The sequence below is a fragment of the Mesocricetus auratus genome, unplaced genomic scaffold, assembly GCF_017639785.1.
Source record: "Mesocricetus auratus isolate SY011 unplaced genomic scaffold, BCM_Maur_2.0 Super-Scaffold_100004, whole genome shotgun sequence".
NCBI lineage: Eukaryota > Metazoa > Chordata > Mammalia > Rodentia > Cricetidae > Mesocricetus > Mesocricetus auratus.
The window spans coordinates 114,691,624-114,716,430 of NW_024429189.1; the positions used below are offsets into that span (position 1 = coordinate 114,691,624).

A 24,807-nucleotide genomic window follows, 5' to 3' on the forward strand; every position below is an offset into this window, starting at 1 on the left:
CCGTACACAGTACTTAAAGGGACGCGGGATTGCTATCTTTGTTACACATACTCAAAAGCTGGCAACCAGTGCCCAGAACAGTGCCCTCTGCTCCAACAAACCACATCTTCCCTGATCCCAGGGCTCCTTATGTTGTAGCCCCGGGCTGTAGCCCTTACTCAGGAGGGAAGGCAGCTGTATGGGTGGAGCAGCGGAAGGGTGGAATTCCTGGAAGAAATTCCTACTGTCTCTACACTGAATACAGAGGCTGGGGTCCAGAGGGCAGTGGGGGAAAGGTCAACTACCACACTGGGCCTTCTACACACCATTCTGGGGACCACTGTGTTTCTGCATGACATAACCACTGAAGGGTCTAGCCACTAGCCCTCCCTAATGGAGGAACCTCCTTAGCCATTGAGCTGGAACCCTGTTCCAATCCCTCCAGCTCTGTCTCTCTTAGGAAGAATTCCCATCTTGCACTGGTGCCAACAATTTGGAAGAACATAGAAACAATAATCAAAAGTTAGTGACACATACATTACACAAATATCCAATAATGTCCTTTGACAATACTTGTGCTCTAATAAAGAGTTGTAACCTTAAAAATAGAAATCACATTTCCTTTATCTCCAGTGTGTCACTCTGGTATCAGAGGCTGTGAGCAGTTAAGGTGTGTTTCTCACTGTGACGGGAATTTCATGTGGGATGTTTATGATTCCAGACTTTGCCTGGAGCGCCATATCAGCAATCATGATTCCTGAAGGCTGATTTGAAGGCTGTCCCACCCCACAGGGCTGGGTCTTCCAACAGTAAGCATCAGAGAGAGTGGCTGGGTAAGGGCACCCATCTTTCATCCCTGCTATGCACTGGCTTTAGTCTGAAATCAAAGTCTGAGAGCAAGGACAAAGGAAGGGGCTTAGTATGACATTTCCCTTCCCTGGACTGAAGTCATTAGTGACAGGGAAACAGGAAGAGGGCAACGCCTTGTTTGGAGAAAGGAAATGCAGAGGAAGTGTGGACAGGGTGGAGGGAACAGGAGCTCCCTGAAGGAAACTGTTCAGAAGGTCACTTGTAGCTCAGGGGAGATGCCAGCTGGAGGTGGGGTAGGCAACCAGTCCTGACTGGGGACAGAAAATGGATAGCCACTCCCAGGATTGTACTATAAGGTCAGTTTACAGGAGACATTGTTGGCCTTTCCACTGGACACAAAATGTAAGCCTAGGAGTCACACACATCTTGGTCCTGGGTTTTCCATCCAGGCTCAGCTCACAATGGCTGAGATGCAGTTCTCTTCACAAATCCCAGGGAGTCTGGCAAACTTAGTGAACATTAGAATGTGTAGGATCCCTGGAGGCCCTGGCCTTCCTAGTCAGCAGCATGGATTCAATAGGGCTAGATGTACCCGGGCCTGCCTTGATTAGGGAGCAGAGTTTCCCTTGCTACCACTTCTTTCTGCAGCAGGGTTCACTAAGAAATTTTCAGCAGGGAGAGGAGTTTTCCCTTAGCCTGAACATGACATCTTGAAGGTAATGAGTATAATGTTTTTACCAACATAGATAAAAGAAATAGAGTAAAACTGAACTTGAATCATCCTGTGAGACAGACAGGAGGGCTTCCTGGATGCATGCATGCATTTGTATGGTGTGATGGATACTCCCAGCTGTTCTCTTCAAACCCTGTGTGTGTGTGTGTGAGTGTGTGTGTGAGTGTGTGTGTGAGTGTGTGTGTGTGTGTATGTGTGTGTGTGTGTGGTGCTAGAAATCAAAAGAAGGGCACTGACAGCCCTTGGAGATCTGATCCCACACTTTGCATGAATGTGAACTACCTACATAAAAACTGGAGCTTCATGTGGCCCAGCACGGTCAGTCTCAGAAGCTCAATCCCAAAGCACAAGTCTGAAAGGTTAATTGCAGTTTTCACTCCTGCACCTGAGACTAGGCTGGATTCCAAACTACAGTGACATTGTACTAAGAGTTCCCTGACATTATTTTCCTGTCCTTTAGCTCTTCAGTATCTCACTTGACACTTGTCTGTGTCACACAGTCAATTTACAGACTGGAAACTGTCCCACCTTTATTGTATGTGACATGAACTCTTCCAAACACAGATGGTTATGTGTCTCAGTGGGTAAAAATGATTATTGGGCAAGTTGGATTACCTGAGTTTGAGCCCCAGGACTCATATGAAGATAAAAGGAAAGAATAAACTCCATGAAGTTGTCCTCAGACACGCAATAGACATACACACACACACTAATAATAATAACAACAGCAACAATAATGCAATAAATAACTAAGAAATCAAAACAAAACAGGATTCATAGAGCTGATCCAAGAGACAAGACTCTCCTCCCCACCCTGTCTTTTGCCCACACAGTCTTTTCTTTACCCCCTCAATGGATTCTGCATCCCTATCCTAAGTATCCACAGGAGCAAACAAGGGATGAAGCTGAGCTGTGACCTTCAATGCTCTGTGCAGGACATTGTGTGAGGCCACAAAGAGCAGGACAAGAAATCCGGGGAACTTCGTTTTTTATGCGAGTCAAGCTGTCATAGAACTTCCTCTTTCAAGCAGTGTAGACTTCTGCAAAGTAACGTCCATGGTGATGTACTCAGGCCAGGGCAATATAACTCACAGCCAGACCCTGTACACAAAGACCCCTATTCTCCTAGGGTGAGTGCTGCCTTCTGGGCCATCTCTGAGATTCTCCTGAGCTAAAAATCTTCATGTTTCTCCAAGACTTCAGGTTATCTGGTGAATCTAGGCTGAGGGCATTCCCAGAAAAGGCTTTGCTACCTATTAACTTCTTCAAAGCCTCTGCAGTCTTCATGCCACCTCTGCTGGTGTTGTGATGCCCTGTGGCTGCAAATTCCTTGCCATCGCTTCATGACTGAAACTTTCATTCCGTGCAAACCATAAGGCAGTCACAAAGAAAGTGCTCCAAGTATGACTAAGCAGTTTCAGCATGCTTGAGCAATGCTAGCAGATGAATATGAGTACAGAAACCTAACATGCATGTCACAGCTTTGCAGTGCTCTGAATCCCAGATGGACCTTAAGATCTGGAATCCTCAGGTACACCACAAAAACATGGCCCGCAGAATCACTTGACCAGAACTCGTGGGGGCTCACAGAGATCAGGGAGCCTGTAGGGGTCTGACCTTGGTTCTCTGCATGTATGTTATGGCTGAGTAGCTTGCTGATAGTGGGAGCAGGGGCCTGCCTCTCTCTGACTCTTTTGCCTACTTGTGGGACCCTTTTCCTCCTACTGGTTGCCTTGATGTGCTGGTCTGTGCCTGATTTTATTGTAGCTTGTTATACTGTGTTTGGTTGATGTCTCTGGGAGTCCTGCTCTTTTCTGAGGGGGGCAGTGAATCTGGAGGACAGGGGAGGTAGGGGGTAGAGACTCAGGGAGGGAAGAGAGGAGAAACTGATCTGTCAGGATATAATATATAAGAGAAGAATTTAAGAGGGAGGGAGGAAGATGGAGAGAGAGAGAGAGAGGGAGAGAGAGAGAGAGAGAGAGAGGGAGAGAGGGAGGGAGGGAGGGAGGGGGAGAGAGAGAGAGATCTGGAATCCCGAATGTTGAGTACCCAAGGTGTCACAAAGCAAAAGTGTAGTAACTTGGAGCCTGCTATCATCTGTCAAGACATGAACAGTGGCCTGCTGTCTGTTCATCATGGACATGGACAGTAGGAGGGTTAGGGGAGGAGCTTTGAGCCTCAGAGTGTGGCTGCTATTACCCTTCTATAGACATCAAGATGGACCCTAGCTTGGACAGGACCTGGATTTTTGGTAGACATAGCTGCAGAGAAGGAGGTTGGAGTATCCTAGCTGGGGACACCTCCACTTTTACCCTGGCCCTCTTTGGAGGGAAGCCATAATCTGCAGTGGTAGTTCCTACCAGGCCTTTCTCACTGGGTATCTTCAACAGCCTGGAGAGATCTGGGCAGCAAAGAAGCCAACCATGCCCTCTGCTGGCAGAACCTTGCTCAAACCTGAAAGCCAGTCTGTAAAATTCTTCTGCACATTTTCTCCCTCCAGGGTTTGATCCCTCAATGCCTGTCCTCTTGAGGCATAGAAAGTGTTGTCTGAGAGGTAGGAGGCAGCCCCATTTGCGGTTTTGCAGACAGCTGGTCCTGGCAGGAATTCTGCATTTGGGCCACAGAAGGGTAGCCTGTGAGTGCCTGGCACACAGTGGCCGAGCTTGTCTAGTGCCATTCATTTCCTGTCCAGCAAGCCCGCATGCTACACAGGAACCCGGAACAACATATGTACTCTTTAGCATTGAAATTACCTTTCTCCATTCATAAGCCTCTAAGGAAAAGCCACTCTGATCGTTTGTGGCCTTAACTGACCTTTTTCTAAAACAGCATTGCCTATCCAGAGCCTTACTTTATCCATCTAATTAGGCTCACAAATGCATTTGGCAGTTTTCAAAAGAGAGATCCAGCCTTCCAGGAAAGTGACAGGGTTGCAAGGAAGACATTTAACAGACAACAGCAAGTTTGAAAGGGAGCCCCAGAAACATTGCTGTAAACGCTGCCACAAATTTGCTTTTCTGTTGAGGTCAAGCATGAAGCAGCCCAGTGGATGGCATAGACAGTCACAATTAAGCTAAGGCACATCTGCAGACCAGCCACCTGCCTGACCGTAAAAAAAAAAGAATATCTGGACACCAGGGACCAAATAGACTAACAGGGAAGGCCAGGGACAGGACCCAGCACATGATCCCATAGCACATGAGGTAACATTGCTAGACCCCGCCATATGTCTTTGCAAAGATTTCTCTTCCTCCTATGTGGAGATTGGGTAAAAAGGTCACATACGGCTGGCAGGAAGAGCAAAGAGGAAGCCCCACTCAAGTCTAGGGAAAGGTAGGTGGAAGCATGGAGAACAGGGCCTAAGAAACTATGTCTTAGAAATGATGTGTTGGTGGCAACTGTCACTTCTCACGGCAAAGCCGGCATCTCGGCCTTGTCTATATACCACATCACCTGGAAAGCTTTGCAAAGGATCTGACTTCTAATGCCTAGCCACCTGCATTAAGCCCAGATTCTTAAGATGTAACTGAGGCTTGAGAGCTATGGCCTCTTCAAAGCTCTTCTGATGTGGGCTGGATGGCACCTTCGTCCGAGAGGTCCCCTCAGGGACAGTCTGGCTACAGGTGCATGAGTCTTCATGGCCAAAACAAAACAAAGGCTAAGCTGGTGTCCTCCGAATTGCAGTTAATTTCCTTGCCTCTTCTCTGGAGCACACCAGGTTTATAAGGGGAAGAAGAGTCCCAAACCGGCCCCTTCCAGCATCCATACCGGGGAAACGGCTTGTGCCTGGGCTGGGCTTAGATGGTACACTAAGTCACCTATCATTGTGATACCATAGGAAATGGTGAGGCAGTAGCTGATGGTGGCCTGTCATTAGTGAAGGGAGCATCTACCTTACAGAAACACATCCTGTGCTAAGATCATTTGACATGGGAGAGAGGACTACCTGTCTGCTAGTAGGAATTACAGACTCCACACAGGCAGTGCTAGGAGTAGGATCCTGGTTTCTAGTGTTTTCTGCCTCTCCCAGCTCTATTCATTTGGGATGTTTTCCAGGAGAAATGGCCTCCGTTCACTGTGAGAAAGGGTACACACATTCCTGAGATATCTGATGAACAAATATTATTCAGCGATCCATCCTGCCAGGCACATTGTGTGGATGTGGTTTGCTTTCCCCTCTTCCAGTAGGAGGATGGCCTAGCTGGATCGCCATCTGTTCCCACCCTTTCTCCTCTCTGCTTATCGCCTTTCCCCTTCCCTTCTGACTTCTGTGTTTGGGTGCTGTGTCCCTATCCATTGAAATGTTTGCCTCAAAAGGAACTAAGTTGTTTTTCAGCAGGTGTAAGGGGCGGGGGAGATTGGGGCAGGGAAGGGGAAAGAAGAGGAAGAAAGAAAAATTTAAATTCAAACTAACCTTTACTAAAAATGGCAAGTGCCTTCTAAAGAGGCAACCTTTCATGTTCAGTCACCCATTTAAATACACCAATTAAAAGAACCAAATTAATAGCAGAAAGTGTATATTTATTCAATGTGGCCACACCGAGGAAAGGAACAGAGATCCCAGACATCCTCCAAGTCTGTCATTAGTGTCCTGAAGTTTAAACATAGGATCAAGGATATGTATATCTAAGCACAGCTAAGCAGTCCTGATTAAGGTGTGGTTCCAACCACACCCATCATCATCATCTGGGCTTCAGTATCTTATAAGGATGTCTGACAAGTTGCTAGAACTTCATGAAATCCCTTTTGGGAGACAACTTGCCCCTAGGGATGGGTCCCTTTCCTTTGTCTAGCATGAGATTCCTAAAGAAATTCCCATTTCTCTGGACACATTGTTTCCACATTCTAAGAGACACAAGGATCTCTTTAGAATGTATACATTCCTGCCAGGCTGGTTACACTACCTTCCAGTAGTACCTCTTAGTCCACACTCTTAGCAGACCTGAGTCTTCAGAAGTCACCCGTGTACATCATATGTCCAGCATGAGCATGCTCACAGACCCTGGCAATGTCTAAGTGGCCACCAGTTATTTCCAACCCAGCACAGGCCATGTTAAAGAAGCAACCAAGGCAAGGGAAAGCATCTCTGGATGGATTACCCAGTGACTGCTCAGGTCAAAGATGGTACAAGCAGACAAGATGACAGTATGCTCTTCTAAGAACTTCTTGAAGGTAATGACCAAAACTACAAAACCAAAGAAAAATCACCTCACCATTCATAAAACATAACCAGAAGCTTTGTATCTGTCTGGTCCTTGGGTCTTCGGGGACCATGCCTAGGATGAGTGATAGACTGGGAAGGATCACTAAGAAAAGCAAACATCCAGGGGCCACACTTATTTGCTGAGAACAAGATGTCTGCTTTAAAATATCGCAGAACAACATCTGTGATCAGCCCTGTACTTAGCAAATGTACTTACATTTTGCATCTTCAGCACTGTGGAAAATTTCCCATATAACCTAAGGATGCCAGACAATGGGACTTGAGTCAGCATATACTCTGATCTGGCTCTGTTTTATCTCTAGTTTATGTGTGGAATGCTGCAGGAATAAGAGACAACATTCGCTCAGGAACTCTTGGGCCCAACATGTGCCAGGCAAGCTCTGCTGTGGATGCTGTAGTTGTAGATACAGAGAATACAGGAGAGCTCTATGCACATGGGGTTTATGTTTCAGTAGGGGTAGTTCAGATAACCAGAAACAAACACTGCACTAGGAAAGGGTTCTTCCCCCAAAGTAGTTTTAAATGGTATCCTGCAGCAGGGACTGCATAGACTGTGTCCTGTGGCAGGGTGCTCAGAGACAGGGTGTCCACTTAACTGGGGACCTGATATGAGAGTGAGGATAACTGTAAAGATCCTGAGCAGGGCCTATGACTGGAGTGGTCAGAGAATTCAAGGAACTCAGAGGCTAACGGGGCTGATGTGGCAAAGAACAAAAAGGAAGTCAGTGTGTTAAGGCGGAACTACACCAGAGTCCACCAAGAGAGATGTTTGTCCAGCAGGAGGCAGATCCCAGCATCATTTTTAGGGCTGGAGATGAACTAGAGAAATGGCAGTCTATGCCTGGGACAGCAAGAGTGTGTTGTGAATTCTGGTGTGGAAAGCCTATACTAGCAACTCTATGGGAATAAATCATAACAAAAGAAACACCCAAACTTATCCTTAGCCTGTCTCTGAAACCAAAATGTTATTGAATGCCAGCCCTGTTTGATGGTCAATAAAGATCTTTAGAGAATAGGATCAAGAATGAGAGACACTGTGGAAACCAGCAGTCTTTCCTCAAAACATTAAATATATAACCACCGTGGGATGCATCTGTATATAGCAGTAGGAAATGACTCCAAGTCACCATACCTAAAAGATACCCTGATGACCATGTTTGATAGCCAAGCTATCAAACCAACCTAGGTGTTAACTAAGAGACCAAGAAGCCCATTTAAAAAAATGTGGTGTACTCGTCACAGAAACCTCTTTTCGCAGTAGACGGCAATTGGCTTAGAGAACCACAACTGCTCATGGTGCATGGAATAAGACTATGAAATGCTCTGTCCTATGTGAGACATCCATGCCATACCACTCCTCACAATTACTGTGGAAGATGACTGAAAATGCTGCAAGACTCATAAGTGGTGGATGACCATAAGAAAGCAGTGTTTTTAGGTGCATATGAAGTGCACAGAAGTTGAGACAGCATGCACAAAAAACCTTCCAGAATGAAGTCCTTCCCAAATAGTACCACCCAAAGAGGGCCAAGTGTTCCAATCATAAGCCCACAGGATACATCTCTCACTCAAGTCACATCTGGGTTCCCCCTAAGTCAACAGAAAAGAATACCTTTCCTTTAAAGAAAATAAAATGCCTTAAGGCTGGAGAGATGGCTCAGTAGTTGAGTGCACTTTCTTCACAACCCTGAGGACCTGAGTTAAATCCCAGCATCACATAAAAATCTTGGAATTGTCCCAGACATTCCTGTAACTCCAACATTTACACATGAAAATCACTGAGACTTGATGTCTGCCAGCCTAGTAAAAAAATTGAGCCCCAGGCTCAGGGAAGGACCTTACCTCAAAGAAAAAAAGCAGAGGCATAAAAGAGGACACTTGATGTACACAAACGCACAGACCTTGATCACTTGCAAATAAACACATAGTTTTAAAATATAATATCATTTACACTGATGCAATATGAATGACCATGGTCCAGGAGCACAAACTCAAGTATGTAGATATTGAGCCAAGTGGTTTCATGGAAGAAGCGGCATGAGCCCTGCAGCCACAGAAGAGAGAAGATTATAAATCAATGCATTTATTGAACATGCTGTCAGCAGCTTAAGGAAAGTGGGACTCTGCAGAACAAAGTCTCTCTCCCATAGATGCAGGTGTTATAGCATTCTTGGCTTTAGAATTGATGTGAACTGATGGCCAGCTAAACACAACAACATTTCTAAGAACTACAGTTCACAGACACAGAAATATTAGGACAGATACAGAAGTTGAGAGTAAATGCCTTTTAAATGCACTAAGGTGGCCAGAGATAACTTTGGCTCACAACCTACAATGCTCCAATATGAAATCACCACATTCTAGTCAGCCAAGGTCAACAGTCTTCAGGTGCCTAATACAATTGTAGCTTCTTCAAAGGGCTTCAGTACAAGCCAGTGTTAGTAGTTGAGTGTGTAAGGTTAATCCCATGCAAGGAGTTTCAAGAAAATACAAGTCCCACAATCCTTGATCAAAAAAAGTAAATAGTGATGCAAAATCCACAAAAAAATCAATAAAAAGTTAAATTTGAAAAAAGAATAAAGGATCAGCACATGTATTAAAATTATGCTTCCTTACACTGTAGTAGCCTAAAAGTGAAGTTTAAAAATTAATTCTATTTGCTAAAGATGAAAAATAGGATACTTAGTAATAGGTTTAACTAGAGTAATACAAAAAGGTAAAATATATAAAAATCGTACTGAAATAAATCACAGAAGACTTGAGCAAATGAACAGATCCCCGTTTTTATAGATTGGAGAACTCATAGTTGTGATGGTCATAACTACCCAACAAAATCACACATACACTAATTTGTATACTTTATAGATTTACTTTGTACTTGACTAACAAGTACAAAAAGGAAGAAAAGAAAAAGACACCGAACTTAACAGAAACAAGCCAGAGATCCTTACCTTGATCTACATGGTGACACACTACATGATGAGCCCTTCGCAACTGTTCCAGACTGACCTCCATCTCCCTTTAAATATCAAACTTCCAGCTAAGGACTCTAATGAGAGAACAAGATGGAATCAGGCATTTAGTGATTATGTAACTGAGGACTCGTGCAAAAAGTGGGTGGGGATCAGACTTCCTGTTGTCCCTACAGGATGATCCTAAAGCTAAAGGCAGCACTTACAAAGCTTCAGTGCAGAAGTTACCAGCTCTTACACCTGAGAGCTGCCTGTCATGGAATATACTATACTTCCTTCGCGGCCCAGTCCAGCATAGATGCTTGGGCCTCCTTCTGGAAACTTCAGAGGGACACAATTCTCTCCATGACACAAGCAGTGTCTCATTCCTTTCACGGTAGCTTGATGTCATATCCTCCTGCCTCAGTCCCCTCAGCAGATTCCGGCAGACAGATTCCAACTTCTGGAGGTTCTATACAAACTCCTGTGACCCTTGAGAGACAAACTAAAGGATACAAACAAGGAATGGCGACGTGGAGGCAGTCATGGAATCCAAAGAGGCAGGAAGCTCTAATTGCTGCTAGGCACCCTTCAAACCTGGTGAGATACTGATGCCTCAGGGGAGGCGTGCAAAGGATGCAGCCTGCAACGCTGCATTCATCCAGGAGTAAAAGACACAAGCCTGGCCCCAGAGGCCTCAGCTACTTGGCCAGCCCCTTAGAGATTGCTCAGGCTTGGAAGAGCCCCTTTCCCAAAGGCATGACCTTTTCTAGGAGAAGCACCAGAAAGCTGCTTAATATCAAGGCGTAATAACCTGTGTTATTTAGCCTCTCTAAAACAACTGTGAAGAACCATCCAAGCATCAGAATCCCATCGCAGGATGGAGTCTCAGAAGAGTTGATACACAGGCACTTTTCCCCTCCCCATCTCCTAGCCTCCCTAGCCCGTCTCTGAGGTGATCTCAGGAACACAGTTCATATGGGGTTTTGCCCTTTCTTCTGATCTCAGGATCTATCTTGCTGAAAGCCCAACCAGCATATCTTCTCTTGTTCTGTGTGGGACACTTCTTCCTGCTGTCTAAAGACCTTAGCTCCAATTCCCTTGGCTGCTACAAATGTCTTTTGGGAGCCAAAAGACATGGCTCTTTGTCTTTGCATCTGCCCACTCTCTTCATTAACCAAAACCCATTATAGCCATGTTAGCAGGAGCTTGACAATGTTTGTTGAACTTTACACAGCCAGGCTTATTGACCATAATAAGACAAGGTGACTACCAAAACACCCATCTGAGGACAACGAACAACAACCTTGAGTAAAAATCATAGCCTCTCTGGGCCTCTGTGTTCTTCACTATGAGAGTGATGAAATAGACCTAAAGCTAACACCAACCTAAAAATGATCATTGATACACTTGAATTAAGAATGTCAGAGGGAGCTACTATAGGTTTGAGAAGAGATCTGGTACTAGGGAGACTTTCAGAGATCTACAAGGATGATACCAACTAACAATCTAAGCAATAGTGGAGAGGCTCCCTTAAATGCCCTCCCCCCCATAGTGAGATTGATGACTACCTTATATGCCATTCTAGAGCCTTCATCCAGTGGCTGATAGAAGCAGAGGCAAAACACTGAAGCAGTTCAGCTAAACACTGAACTGAACTCCTGGAACACAGTTGCAGAGAGGGAGGAATGATGAGCAAAGGAGTCAGAACCTGGCTGGTGAAACCACAGAGGCAGCTGACTGAACAAGGGGGGAGCTCATGGACCCCAGACTGGTGACTAAGAGGCCAGCATGGGGATGATCCAGACCCCCTGAATGTAGGTGTCAGTGAGGAGGCCTCGGCAATCTATGGGGCCTTGGGTAGTAGATCAGTATTTATCCCTGGCATACAAATGGACTTTGGGTGCCCATCCCACAATGAGGGATGCTCTCTCAGCGTGGTCACATGAGGGAGAGCCTAGGCCCTGCCCGTGATGATATGACACTTTTAAGATGCCCCATGGATGGCCTCACCCTCCCTGAGGAATGGAGGGGGGATTAGGGGCAGGGGTAGGGGCGGGGGAGGAGGGAAGGATGAGGGAGTTGCGATTGACATATTAAGCAAGCTTGTTTCTAATTTAAATAAAATTTTAAAAAAAGAACGTCAAGTAGCAACTGTTTTAACCTTCACAGGATTGGTGCATCAACTCCTCCTACTGATCCTGCTTTCAGTGCCAGTGAGCATTCTGAGAGAATTTAGAGGGGACAGGGAAGATAAGTGTGTGAGTTCACGTATCTTCCCAGCCTTCCCCTATGAGGAAAGGGTTAAGGATGAAAAAATGTGTTTCCTCTCAGCACTCCCAGCTCTGAGTAGCTCTTTCCTTAGCAACAAAACAGCAGTTCAGTGCATGCTTTTATTTTCCCCCCCAATTAGAGCCAATCTAGCATCTTGCTGGGGCTAAATGCCAATGGAGATAGTCACCAGGACAGGCAGACCCAGGAGCTGTGGGCTATTGCTCTTTCTCTTCCTCTAACTCTCAGGGAGACAATGGCAGGATCCAGTTGCTTATCTGCTTGATTATCCCAGCAGCTGCTGCCTGGTCTGGTTGCGGTAGGGCCACAAGGCCCTTAGCACTGTCTTTCTGTCTTGTTGGGAAGACAGAGGGAGGTTCATTGAAACCCCAGCAAATGATGCAAGTGCTCTTACCCAAAGAATAAGGGACATAAAATGTCATCACACTAAAGAATTGGGAGGAGTAAATTACAAAAGATAAGAAGCACACAGGATGACCTTCTCAAAGAGCAGCCACAGACGTCATTGTCACCACTGTCTGAACTTAGACTCACAGGCCTGGGATCATTGACAGGGACTCTGGTGACGTACTTCTCCTACTATCATCTTCTGCTGACACTAAAATCCCTGTGAGTGTTTATGACTGAGAAGCCTAAGTTTTCCAAAATTTGGATTGCAGGACCTGATTATCTGCTTCCTGAATAGCTGGCTGGAAACATGTTGTTGTTGAGTCTCTCGTTTTCTCAGTAGGCAGTGTGTCTCTGTAACTCCATCTCTCAGGAATGAGTATAAGAGTCAGAATAACTCACACATGAGATGGGTGATCTTGACTTCCAACAAGTTTCTCTACTTGAGAAGCCACAGCTTGGAAAGCAGGTGTTATTTAATGATACCAATGAGTACGTTGACCTGGGTAAGCAGTGGTTGGCCAGAGAAGACTCGAGGTGACTAGACATAACAGTGGATCGAGGAGGATACATTTGGAAATCTTGGGAAATATCTCTGAGTGTTCTGCTCAGACCTATCTATACTTCCTAGGACCTGATATCACCTTCCCTAAATATACATGTCATTGAATGGACTTGTATAATGTCCCCCTCCTATGCTCACTCCACCAAGGACTTCTGTTCATCTCTCAAAACCAGCTCCACTGTGGAGTTTTCCGGTAGTGTTCTTTCAGCATCATCCAACCTGTGACCAGGACTATGAGGAGAAGTAACACCAAGGGCTGCACTCCCTAGCTCTGAAAGAAGTACTGCTTTGGGTGGGGCACACCTCGTGACTAAAAGTGAGAGGAGTTATTAGGGACAGACTTCTTGTCATCACAAGCACCACAGATTGTCCGCTTTGGATCATCTCTCCACATTAGGAAGAGAACAACTGGGCAGACAATCCCAAGGAAAGAGACAAGGCACCTTCTGAAACATGGGAAGCTATAAATTCAGAGCCGATAATCACAGGTAACAAAGGCTAGGCCTGTGAAAGTGGTGACAGAATCAGGAAGAAGATCAGAGTAGGTCTTCTTGCTATTCAGCCACTGCCCTTTTCTCTCTAGAGAGACCTGCACTTGGGTGTCTTTAGAAATGAGTCCCCTGAGCCCCATCCTGCTTATTGGCAGCTGTGTGGACAAACCTTCCCAAGGGATCAGTGGGCCATATAAAAGGTCAAGGGAAACAGCAGGATTGTGCATGAGGCTCAGGAGTGAACTGGAGTGACCTCTTGTAGTTCAGTCCCCTCCCTCAGTCTCTTTCCAGATCCTGGACCACACACTGCACACTGTACCTCCACTGCTGCACTGGGTGGAGGTTGCAGGACTAAGGAGCAGAGAGCCACCCAGGGACCTCAAGGACCCCAGAGCAGAAGCACTGAGACCTCCCCCTGTTGCTGGTCCTAACGGGGGAAGGAGGGTACTCCTCCTTCCTGAGGTAAGGGTCCCAGAGCAATGTGCCTTCCCCAATTCAAGGATTAATGCAGTAGCAGATGTACACAGAAGTCTTCCTAATAGTAGGACTGGCTGAGTATCACCTATATATTTATTAAAAGGAATAAGAAGATATAAGATTCTATCTGGTATGTAGTCACTCATATATGGATTTTAGACATGAATCAGGGGAGTGCCAGCATACAATCCCATTGCCAGAGAGTCTGGGAAACAGAACCTTCATCCAGTGACTGATGGAAGCAGAGGCAGACACCCACAGCTAAACACTGAACTGAACTCCTGGAATCCAGTGACAAAAAGGGAGAACTGATGAGCAAAGGAGTTAAGACTCCTTCCCATAGAAACAGTTGACCTAAACAAGGAGGAGCTCTTGGACCCCAGATGGATGACTGTGTGGAAAGCATGGGACTGACCCAGACCCCCTGAATGTGGGTGTCAGTGAGGAGGCCTAGGCAACCTATGGGGCCTTGGGTAGTATCTATCCCTGGTGTACAAATAGTCTTTGAGTGCCCATCCCACAATGAGTAATGCGCTCTCAGCCTGGACTCTTGTGGCAGGGCCTAGGCCCTGCCCTGAATGAAACGACAGACTCTGGATATCCATCATGGAGGGCCTCACTCTCCCTGGGGCTCGAAGTGGAGACTGGGGAGCCTGGTGGAGAGGGTGGGGGAGGAGGGAAGGGGGAGCTGGGATTGACATGTGAAACAAGCTTGTTTCTAACTTAAATTTTTAAAAAGGGGGAGGGGGAGATTCTACCTGGGATCAGGCACAGGGCAGGCAGCATCCTATCCAGCATCAGGAGGGTAGTTACCAATCCAAAGCCAAACACCACATTCTGCCCCCCTCCATGGCACAGTCTCCTCATCCATCTGCCTTTAGTGATCCTTGCTTCCAAAGAGACCCCTCTGCAGCAAAGATCTGATGGCAATGAGCCTCTCTATGCCCTGTGCTAAGTGGCTGAAGATGTGTTGTTTGAGGGTCTAGTATCTTTCCAAGAATACTCCCTTTGAATAACTGACTTTTCTGAAGCTCCAATCTGAAGACCTCCCTGTCTTTCTGAGGCCCAGTAAGTTTTCCTTGTTTGTTCTCCTCAGTACCACCTTCTTCAGTAACCACTGTGACCCTTAGAATGTTGGTAACCACATTTATCAACTACCCACTGTGTGCCCAGGCTATAGATTAGAACTCAGTGGTTAAGCGAGCTCATCCCATTATGTAGATGGAGAAAAGAGGCTCCAAGGGTTTAATGAAGTTAGTTAAATAGTAGATATTGAGTCTGGAATTCAAACTCTCACTATTTGGGCTATAGCATGCTTTATTTGTTTGCTTAGTTTTTCCACAGCAGGTGGTCTGTGGGCAGAGTGAAGGGCTTCTGGAGTTTTGAAACATTCTAGCCTGTTGGGCCACTGAGGAAGCTGAAATACTACAGCTCTGCTTCCTTGGTTGTTGATGTCCTCCTCAGAGGGATTTGTGGGGTCACCCTGGGTGATGAGAAAAACAGTAACTGTATTTCACAGAGGAGAAGACTAAGGGACTGCAAGGAATCATTTGCCTCTGGACCTATAGTTATGCCAAGCTTAGGCTAGGATTGGATCTACTCAACCCCCTCTGGAGTCAGAGGACACAGACATGATCCCATTCCATCTTACAGAACCTCATCAAGATGTGAGACCTCAGGTTCATCCTCGTATTTGCATCTCCCATCAATTTCCCAGAGACAAGTCTCCAATCCCAACCTAGGAAGGTTAGGCTATGCTGGAGTGGTAGACACAAGTTTCAGACCTGATGCTCCCGGTAAGCACCCATCATGCACTGGGATTGTATCAGGCACAGACATACCTCTACCCACAGACGGAATCAGCATCATGAGAAATCAACAGAGCAGAATTTCCTTCTCCAGATGGGGTGCATGTGGGTCATTCCCAACTCATCACATAATGTTTTTACTTGATTAGCATCCCCATACAATCATTATGATTTTCAGCTTCATCATGGCACACAGTGAGTTCCATCAGGGATTAAACACCTTATCATAAGATCGGGTTTACACAACATTGCCCCAAATCAGGCTAGTGTCAACTCCTGAGCATTTTTAAAGTGCCCTGGGTTAAACTATCAAGGACAGTACAGAGAAAGGGCACTTTTTATAAAAAGAATTCTACTCTCGATTTTCTTTCTCTTTTTTCCTTAAGTTTTTCTTATAAACGTAAGAAATTTTGTTTGCTTTTTTGCCACAGCAGGTGGTCTGTGGGTGGATTGAAGGGTGTGTTTGCCTGAGTGTATCTATATGCACCACACACGTGCCTGGTGCCAGTAAAAGCCAGAAGAAGCCATTAGATACTCTGGAAATGGAGTTACAGGTTGTTTTGGTTTTGAGTTGTCCAATGTCAAAAAATATCAATAAGGAAACTGATGGGGAAGTCCTGTGTATATGTCAATAAAGCACTGTTGGCCAATAGGGAAGCAAGATAGGTGGGACTAGGAATTGAGGCGGACTCTGGGTAGGAGAAACACAGGGAGTCAAGATGTAGCCCGCCAGAGAAGTAAGATGTCCGGACACCTTTCTCCAGTAAGAGAAATACTTAGATGGGTTAAATACTTAAGTCAGAGATAGCCAGTAAGAAACAAGCAAATGGCCAACAGCTTCATAATTAATACAGTGTCCTGTGTGATATTTGGGGACTACAACATGGCAGAGACCAGGCGACTGGTGGGGAAAAACCAAAGCAGCTGGCAAGGATAAGGCTTCTCTCTACAGGAAACGAATAAAAGAAAGATGAATATATGTGAAAGGATGAAGGAAGGCTAAGTGAGTGAGGCTGGAGGATGTGGCTCTTTACCTAAATGTCTCAATCACTAAGTTTTTTTCATTGCTACAGGGGAGGGTCAGCTAGGAGCCAAGGAAACTGAGTGATTTTATCTATGGCTTAAAGATATTTAAGGACCCTCTATGTCCTCAAGTAGGAAATCCTTTACCCAGGGGTCAGTCCATGCAGGAGAAAGACTCAAGTTATGCAAACACCAGGCATATATGATCTGTAACTCTTGCAGCACCTACAATCGCAGCAAACACCCTAAGTAAACAAGTCATAAGCTTTGAGAAAAAGCAATGCATAGAGTGAAAGAATGCTGGAACAGGGTTAAGAGAAAAGGTAGCCAACTCCTGTTTGCATTTGAATCTGGCATAGGATCTTGAGAAAATGACAGAACTTCTCTATACAAATTTTCCCCAACTCTGAGATAGAAGGAAGAACTGTCACTTGTCTTGCCTGTCATTTTTATAAGTGCATGTGAGTTTTGGGCTCTTTGACATAATTTAAAGTGATCCCTACCCATCCTTTAATGTTCAAAGAACACTTTCAATCATGTTTGGCACCATAGGTATGTAATAGCTATAGTTTTGTTGTTATTGCTATTGTTATGGCTCCTATTGTTGGAATCTACTTTAGCACAGGGTTGGACTCTTCATTCTGTGCTGTTTGATGCCACAGGCCTAACTCCATCCTGAAGCCAGAAGGACAGGTAAAGAGTCTGATATCTCTGACTGAGGTTTTCTAAGATGTCCTGATTGATATTGTCCGTCTTCTCCCCATACAAAATAAGTCCTCTGACACCAGTAAGTGTTTTTTCTAGGCTATTAGATTCATGGAAAGAGCTGTTGAAATGACAATGTGGGCAAAGAAGTGTTTTAGTGACTGTCCCAACACAAGCCAGTCCTGCACCCTTCTCCATCTTTGCTCCTCAAAGACCCCGAGAAAAAGAGAATGTGGCACACCCTCTGACCAGCAGAAGGTTGCAATTTGAGAACTAGAACCAGGGTGAACTTGTGGGAGTGTTACTTTCCTCTTAACTGCTCCAGAGATGTTGATGACAGCTCAAGTGCTACCAACTCTAACTCCATTAATCTCAAGGTGAGCCAGATCTGCAGGAGTCTCCAGAGGTTGAGGTTTGTCGCCCATTTGAGGCACAGGACAGTCAAGCTCTTCAATTATCAGTTCAGCTGTAAGAGTAAGGCTCACTAGTTCACCTAACCTGCTTTAGTTACTTTATGTTTGCTTTCTGTGCAGTATGCAATTTAACAACTTGAATGAAACAAAAACAGCAATAAAGAGACCGAACCTTCTGTGGTGATCCGAATCTTTGAGTCAGTGGAAGACTGTACCTAGAGCATGTTTTTGACTTGCACGCCCATCAATCGAGGGCCATCCCTTTCCTATCTGACTTGAGCCCACCCTACCTTCCCCTACCCCTGGGAATTCAATTATTTTCTGTTTTACTCATCCTAGGGTAGATTTCAGGCAGCTCAAAATGACCACTGTGCTCAAGCCACACACCTAAAAATATGTAGCAGGCCCATCTTAAACTGATGATACGCCCTGACTTTCCTTTCTCAAGGAAACCAATGTGAGAAGCTGTGGAGACTCAAGCTCTCTCCCCATTCCCATTTTTAGACACCTGACCAAAACACAGTAATCCCCCTTGTAGCCCTGCACAGAACATGACAGGGCTCTTTCCAGGGCTCTGTGTGACTTGACTGTGTTGTCCTGTTTCTCTTGCATCTCCTTTTGCATGGGTGTATCTCTCTCATCTTGATAAAAAGCACAAAATATCACCTTGGTTAAGCATTCAAGTGGTGAGAATGATCCCAGAGTTTGGGGGCAGAGCAGTTGATGCCCAGTTCCAGGCAGCACTGAATTTGACTATCTTTCTGGAGAGCCAATAAGGAGGAGCCTGTCATACACTGTACAGCAGTCTTCTACTTCTCAGAATTTATTCTAAGAAAGGAAAGAGATGAACACTGATATATAAGTCCAAGATGGTTATATCACTCTTTTAATTATAATTATAAAAGTTTAGAATTTGGTACAATGATTAGGGGAAAGTATCTCGGGTAATAACATATTAAACTGTCATTAAAACTATGTTTGAAAGAAATGCTTTGTTCCACGGGAATGTATTTAGTATATGATATCAAGCTATGTCTTAAGGTTGAACAACAATGTATATTAAATAATTCCATTTAGCTCAGTTGTCTAAGTCTACATGTAGTTCTCAGAAAAATAAATCAACATAGAAAAATCAGCTCTATTTATATCCATTTATAATGGATAATATGAAAAAGGAAAGTTATACTTTTTGCTTGTAGGCCTAGCCTTTAACGGCTGAGCCATCTCTAGAGGAAACCATTATAAGTTGGAAAAGAGATCTGGCAGTAGTGAGATCTTCACAGATCTACAAGAATGACACCAACTGGCATTAAGGCCACCTTAGATGCCCTCCCCTGATAATGAGATTGATGACTACCTTATATGCCATCCTAGAACCCTCATCCAGTGGCTGACAGAAGCAGAGGCAAACACCCACAGCTAAAAACCAAACTGAACTCATGGAACCCAGTTGCAAAGAGGAGTGATGAGCAAAGGAATCAAGACCAGGCTGGTGAAACCCACAGAGGCAGCTGACCTAAACAAAGGGGAACTCATGGACCCCAGACTGATGCCTAAGAGACCAGAATGGGACTGATCCAGACACCCCCGCCCCTGAACCTGGGTGTCAGAGAAGAGAGGCCTCAGCAATTTATGGGACCTTGGAGAGTAGAACAGCTGGGAGGATTAGGGGGCTGGGGAAGGAGGGGAGGGAGAAGGAACTGAGAGTAACATGTGTAAAAAGTTAAATAAAAATAAATAAATTTGTAAAGATAGAAATCAAAAAAAGGAAAGGAAATTTAGAAAGCAATACCATTTATTAGCATACTAAAAGAATAAAATACTTGGAAATAAGCATAACCAAGGAGGTGAAAAACAGGTATATTGAAAACGGTAAAATATAAATAAAAGATATTTTAAAACGGGGATGTGGAGATGTCTTAAAGTATTTGCTGCATGAACATGAAGACCTGAGTTCTCTGCCCTGCAGCATGTATAAAAGCCAGCCAGGAAGGCAGGTGTTAATAATCCCAGTGCTGACAAGAGAAGCCTGGGACTTATTGTCCAGCCAACCTAGTGAACTGGTAAGCACAAACTAGTGAGAGACCCTGTTTCACAAAGCAAGGGAGATATGGAGAGAGATGGCTCAGTAGTTAAGAGCACTTATTGTTCTTGCAGAGGACCCAGGGTTGACCCCCAGCACCCACATGGTACCAGGGGATCCAATGCTTTCTTCCTACCCTCATGGATATCAAACACACACAGTGCACATGCATACATTCAGAAAAACACTCACATATAAAATAAAATGAATAAATCTAAGTTTAAAACATTTAAAAGTATCACAACATGTACACAGACTTGCAAATATTTTCTCCCAGTCACTCTCTTGATATTGTTTTTGAAATCCAGAAAGTTTTTTATTTGGGTATTGATTAGTTTATTCATTTTTACTTTTATTGCCTGTATTGTTGTTTTTATATAGAACAAATTGTAGCTACATTGAATGAGTCTTCTATGTTTTCATATAGTTTTAGCTCTTACATTTAGGGGTTTGACCCATTTTGAACTACTTTTGTATATGATGTCATGTGAGGCTGAATTTCATTCTTTTGCATTTGAACATACAGTTTTCCTAATACCAATGTTTAGAAGTCTGTCTAAACACATCAAATGGTCTTGGCACCTTTGCTGAAAAACTCTGGATCATACACGTAAGGGTTTAAACCTAGTGTCTTAATTCTATTCATCTATATGTTTGTCCTCACACTATCCCCACACTATTTTGATTACTATAACTTTCTGGTAAGTTTTGAAGTCAGAAAGACTTCCAACTTTGTCTTTTTTTTTTTCAAAAATTCTTCTGGCTACTTAGAACCCGCTGAAATTAATATGAAGTTTTGAATGGAATTTTGTAACTTTTACAGTAAAAGTGTTATTGCCATACACTACAGATACTGAATTAAATCTATTTACATTGGATAGTGTTCATAGCTTAATATTAAGAACCATTCATAAAAAGGTCTTCATCTGACCCAAGTATGCGGACTTTTCCATTATTTGCTCTTAGTTTTATTGTATTTATGCATGCATATCCAAGTGTGTGTTAATAGAGTAAGCATATGTGCCTAGGTGCCTGTGGAGGTCTGAAGACAATCTTAGAATATCCATGTACATGGGGGATACTCAGAATATGTAAACCACTATAACCAAGCTTCAGAAACAAAGAACGTGTTTCCAAAGATCTACTAACGCAATAAATAGTTTCCAACCCTGTAGGTGAACATAGGGGTGAATCTCAGCTCTGGGAAGACCCGTGACCCTGTTCCCTCTTGTCCTTTTGGGAGCTTCTCTCATCAGTCTTTGATATTTTTTTTCTAGTTTACAAACCCAGAAGTGACAGGCTGGATATCCAGGGGACCCTGCGCATGTCTCGGGATGTGCTTTCTCTGTCTATGCAGGTTTCTGCTCTTGGGCACTCTGGCCTGTGAGTTTCTAGCCATCTGGGCTTCCTTGAACTCCCACCTCAATCTTTTTAATTTCAAGACTAGACTCCAGGAAGCTCCAGCAGGAACTACCCTCTTGTTCTGTGACCTGGAAATTCTCAGGGCAGAAGCAGGATGGTCAAGGAGCACATATCTCATTTATTTCCTGGCCCTCGGGCAAAGGCCTGCTCTCTACTATATCTAGTCTCTCTCTCTCTCTCTCTCTCTCTCTCTCTCTCTCTCTCTCTCTCTCTCTCTCTCTCTCTCTCTCTCTCTCTCTCTCTGTCTCTCTCTCTCTCTCCCCGTCATTATTTCTTTCTTTGTCTTATTTTCTTAAGGTAGGTTCTCATAGCCCTAGCTAGCCTGCAACTTGCTACATAGACCAGGCTGGCCTTGACTTCACAAAGATCCATGCACCCCATGCTAAGATTAAAGACATGTACCACCACTCTCAACTTATCTACGATCTTGAAAAGTATTATTTTTGTTTGTTTCTCTTCATTTGCTTTGTTGTTGTTTGTTTTTTAGGCTAAATTTGCCCAAAATTCTACCCATCAGTCTACATTCTGTATAAAACCAGTCTTTTCTAGGGGAGAAAAAAACATGTTTAAAAAAATCCCAAATATATAGCTGGATCACCCTATGAGAGACCTTTATCTCACATATTGGAAACAATACTCCTTAATGCCAGGCAGGCCAATGCTCAGAAGCCATGGTGAATAGATCACCCACACCTGACCTCCTATAGCGAAAACCACACTGCCTGGCTGCCCCTAAGAGGTGCCAGCTAGTCAATGCTATATCCTGGTGCTAAATGAGACACACCAGCTAATCTTTGGAGACAACTGAATCTAGTCCTTTTTGCTTTTATAGAGGAAGAAATAAAATGTCACCAAATGTCAGGGTCAACAGAAACTGACATACCAGGAGATGAGACATTTCCACAGAGCCCTAGAGAATGCAAATATGCCTGAAAGGATGGTATAGGCGGTGGGGGAGTCAGAGAACCAGAAAAGAACTCCAGGACATTCTCCTAGAATGTCCACCCACGCAGTTCATTTGCACACATTGAGAGCATTTCACCTGAAAACTCACAACTTGGATTCAAGTGTTTCAGTTTTCAGATGAAGAGGTAAAATCTCCCCTGAATGTTTGATAGAGGTCAGATAGCAAGGCCAGCACTGACCTGAAATACCAACCAAGAAAACCTGGGACTTAGTGAGTCACTCTTGCATCAGGGTCACTGAGGGTGCTGACAAGCGGGATCGAGATGCAGGAGTAGGGGTTCCTGATTCCTGAGGTGTCCAGACAATTTGATATGATTAGATATACACTTCTCAACAATGGCATCGGGACACCTGCATGTTCAGATGCAAAGAATGAAGTTTAACCTTCACATGACACAAGACAATTCAAACCACAATTTTGTCATGAAGTGCCAAGAAGCAAATGGATGCAAGATGATTTGTGACAAGTAAGGCATCCATGATGACTGCTATTAATAACTATTACTGATGCCAAGCTGAGCTGGCAATTTTATGGAGGCTTGTTGTCAGTCTAAGGAGTGCTTTCCCAGCTCCATCACAAGCATTTTTAAAGCTCATTCTGGACATTGGTTCTCCATAACAGCTTGACCTAGTGAGAGTTCTGTCTGGAGAATAATTTGAAAGATTCTATAGAGAGTTTTTAAGTAGAGCCTTTCCCTATATGTGTGGTTAACTTAGAGCAAGGAAAAATGAGGGGTACTGGGAACCCCTGTGTAATTATCCTAGTAGTAAAAAGAGACACCTGCACCCCTCCATTAGGCAGTCAAACTACACAACAACACATGAAAAAGAGTTAAAATTTCCTAAGAATCCCATGCTGGGGGAAAGAAAAGGCTAGCTGGTGCCAGCCAGAGAAAAAGATTGCTGCCCAAAAAAAGATTTTACACAGTTCTGATATCTAATAAGAGCACCTGGCAGGAGAGACCTGAGCCCAAACAATGATGAGTCAATGATGGACCAGACTACATCTTGACCAGGACCACTTATCTAAACACACCTTTCCCCACCTCTAAAACAAAACATCGAATCAGCATGCCGAAGGCCGACTTGGGGAGCCCCTGGGTCTCTTTATCTGCTCCTCTCCCCAGTGTGACCACACTGAGTGATCTCTTTTCTCTGCTCCTCTCTATTGTGTATCTCTTTGGTTGCTATATTGAGGGAGGATGGCCACTCCTAGCTTGTTGGGACTGGCAGAGCCCAGGCTTTGCCTCTGTAACAACTCTGGTAAGATCCATGGGTAGAGGAGTAGAAACGAGATGTCTGAGGTCCCTCACAAAACTTCGGGAGCACCTTTTCCACTTCTTTGCTTCAGCCAAGAACTTTAATAAAATCGACAGAGCAAAGAGTCCAAAGGACAGGAGCCATGTGCTTTCAGGTCACTCTGCAATTAAATCAGAAACCCATGGGAAGATATTTGTCCTTGTGAATGTACAATATTTGTGCAGTCCCAGGACTCGGCCCCAAGGTCAAAGCAAGCCTCTGATTGCGTGGCTACTGATGAACAGATTAATATTTTACTTTGCTTGTATTTGTTGGCAAGGAACCTGCAGCCATGTAATAAGCCCTGACTGGACTGCACGGAAACACAGTAATGATCTGTTCATTTCTTTTTAATTCATAATCTATGTCAAATCTGCTTACTTTTATTTTTATAGACTTTATTTTGCAAAGCAAGTTTAGGTTCATTGAAAAATGGGGCAGAATCATTTTTAAAATATAAAGTGTATTGAAATTCATGCCTCAACACTAGGCCCCGTGAAAAATGACCAAGCACGCAATTCAGTCATCTGTGTCTTATTCCCTCTGCCACTCAATACACATGTGGTAGTTGGTGATATAAAGGTACCAGTTTAGGGAGGACTGGTGCTAAGCCATTCTGGATACAGAAGACCACCTGGTCTCCCAAACTAAGGGTGTTCTAAATACTCTCAGCTCAGGCCTGGAGGATTTGGGCACTAGCATAACCACCCTGTGGCAGGGACCAGTTATTTGCAGGGAGTGTGAAAGACCTCTGTCTTGCTCTGAAGCTGTGTGACTTGTCTCAACAGTCAGTTGTACTTGTGGCAGAACATCTGGATTTCATGAACCCAGTGACCTAAGCCTCTGACATGGTATGGGAAAAGTGTTCTCCATTCATTAGGATTCTGCACTGGTACTGCCTGGGTTGACCAACCTGTCCCCTTTCCACCACCCAGGGACATGTATCTGAGCCTTGTGTAAGTCAAGAGAGAGAAGATACAATGGGAAAGACACTGTCTTGGTCTGTTTTGCTATGGCAAAACACTTGAGATTGAGTGATTTATTAAAGAAAGAGGTTTATTTAGTTCATATTCTGCAGCTGGGATTCTATGGCTGCACAGCTTTATTTAGCAAAGGCCTCCCACTGTGCCATAGCACAGCAGAAAAGCAGAAGGGCACAACACTGGGAAAGAGAGAAAA

General features: G+C 44.4%; 1 long non-coding RNA gene across 1 annotated transcript in view; it reads right to left on the reverse strand.

The window, feature by feature from the left end:
* Positions 1-9,696: 9,696 nt before the first annotated feature.
* Positions 9,697-24,807, reverse strand: part of LOC110341326 — a 34,387-nt gene continuing 19,276 nt past the window's right edge. The window contains exon 3 of the long non-coding RNA XR_002383225.2: positions 9,697-9,795. This is a non-coding gene — a long non-coding RNA (uncharacterized LOC110341326). The remainder of the gene's footprint in view (positions 9,796-24,807) is intronic.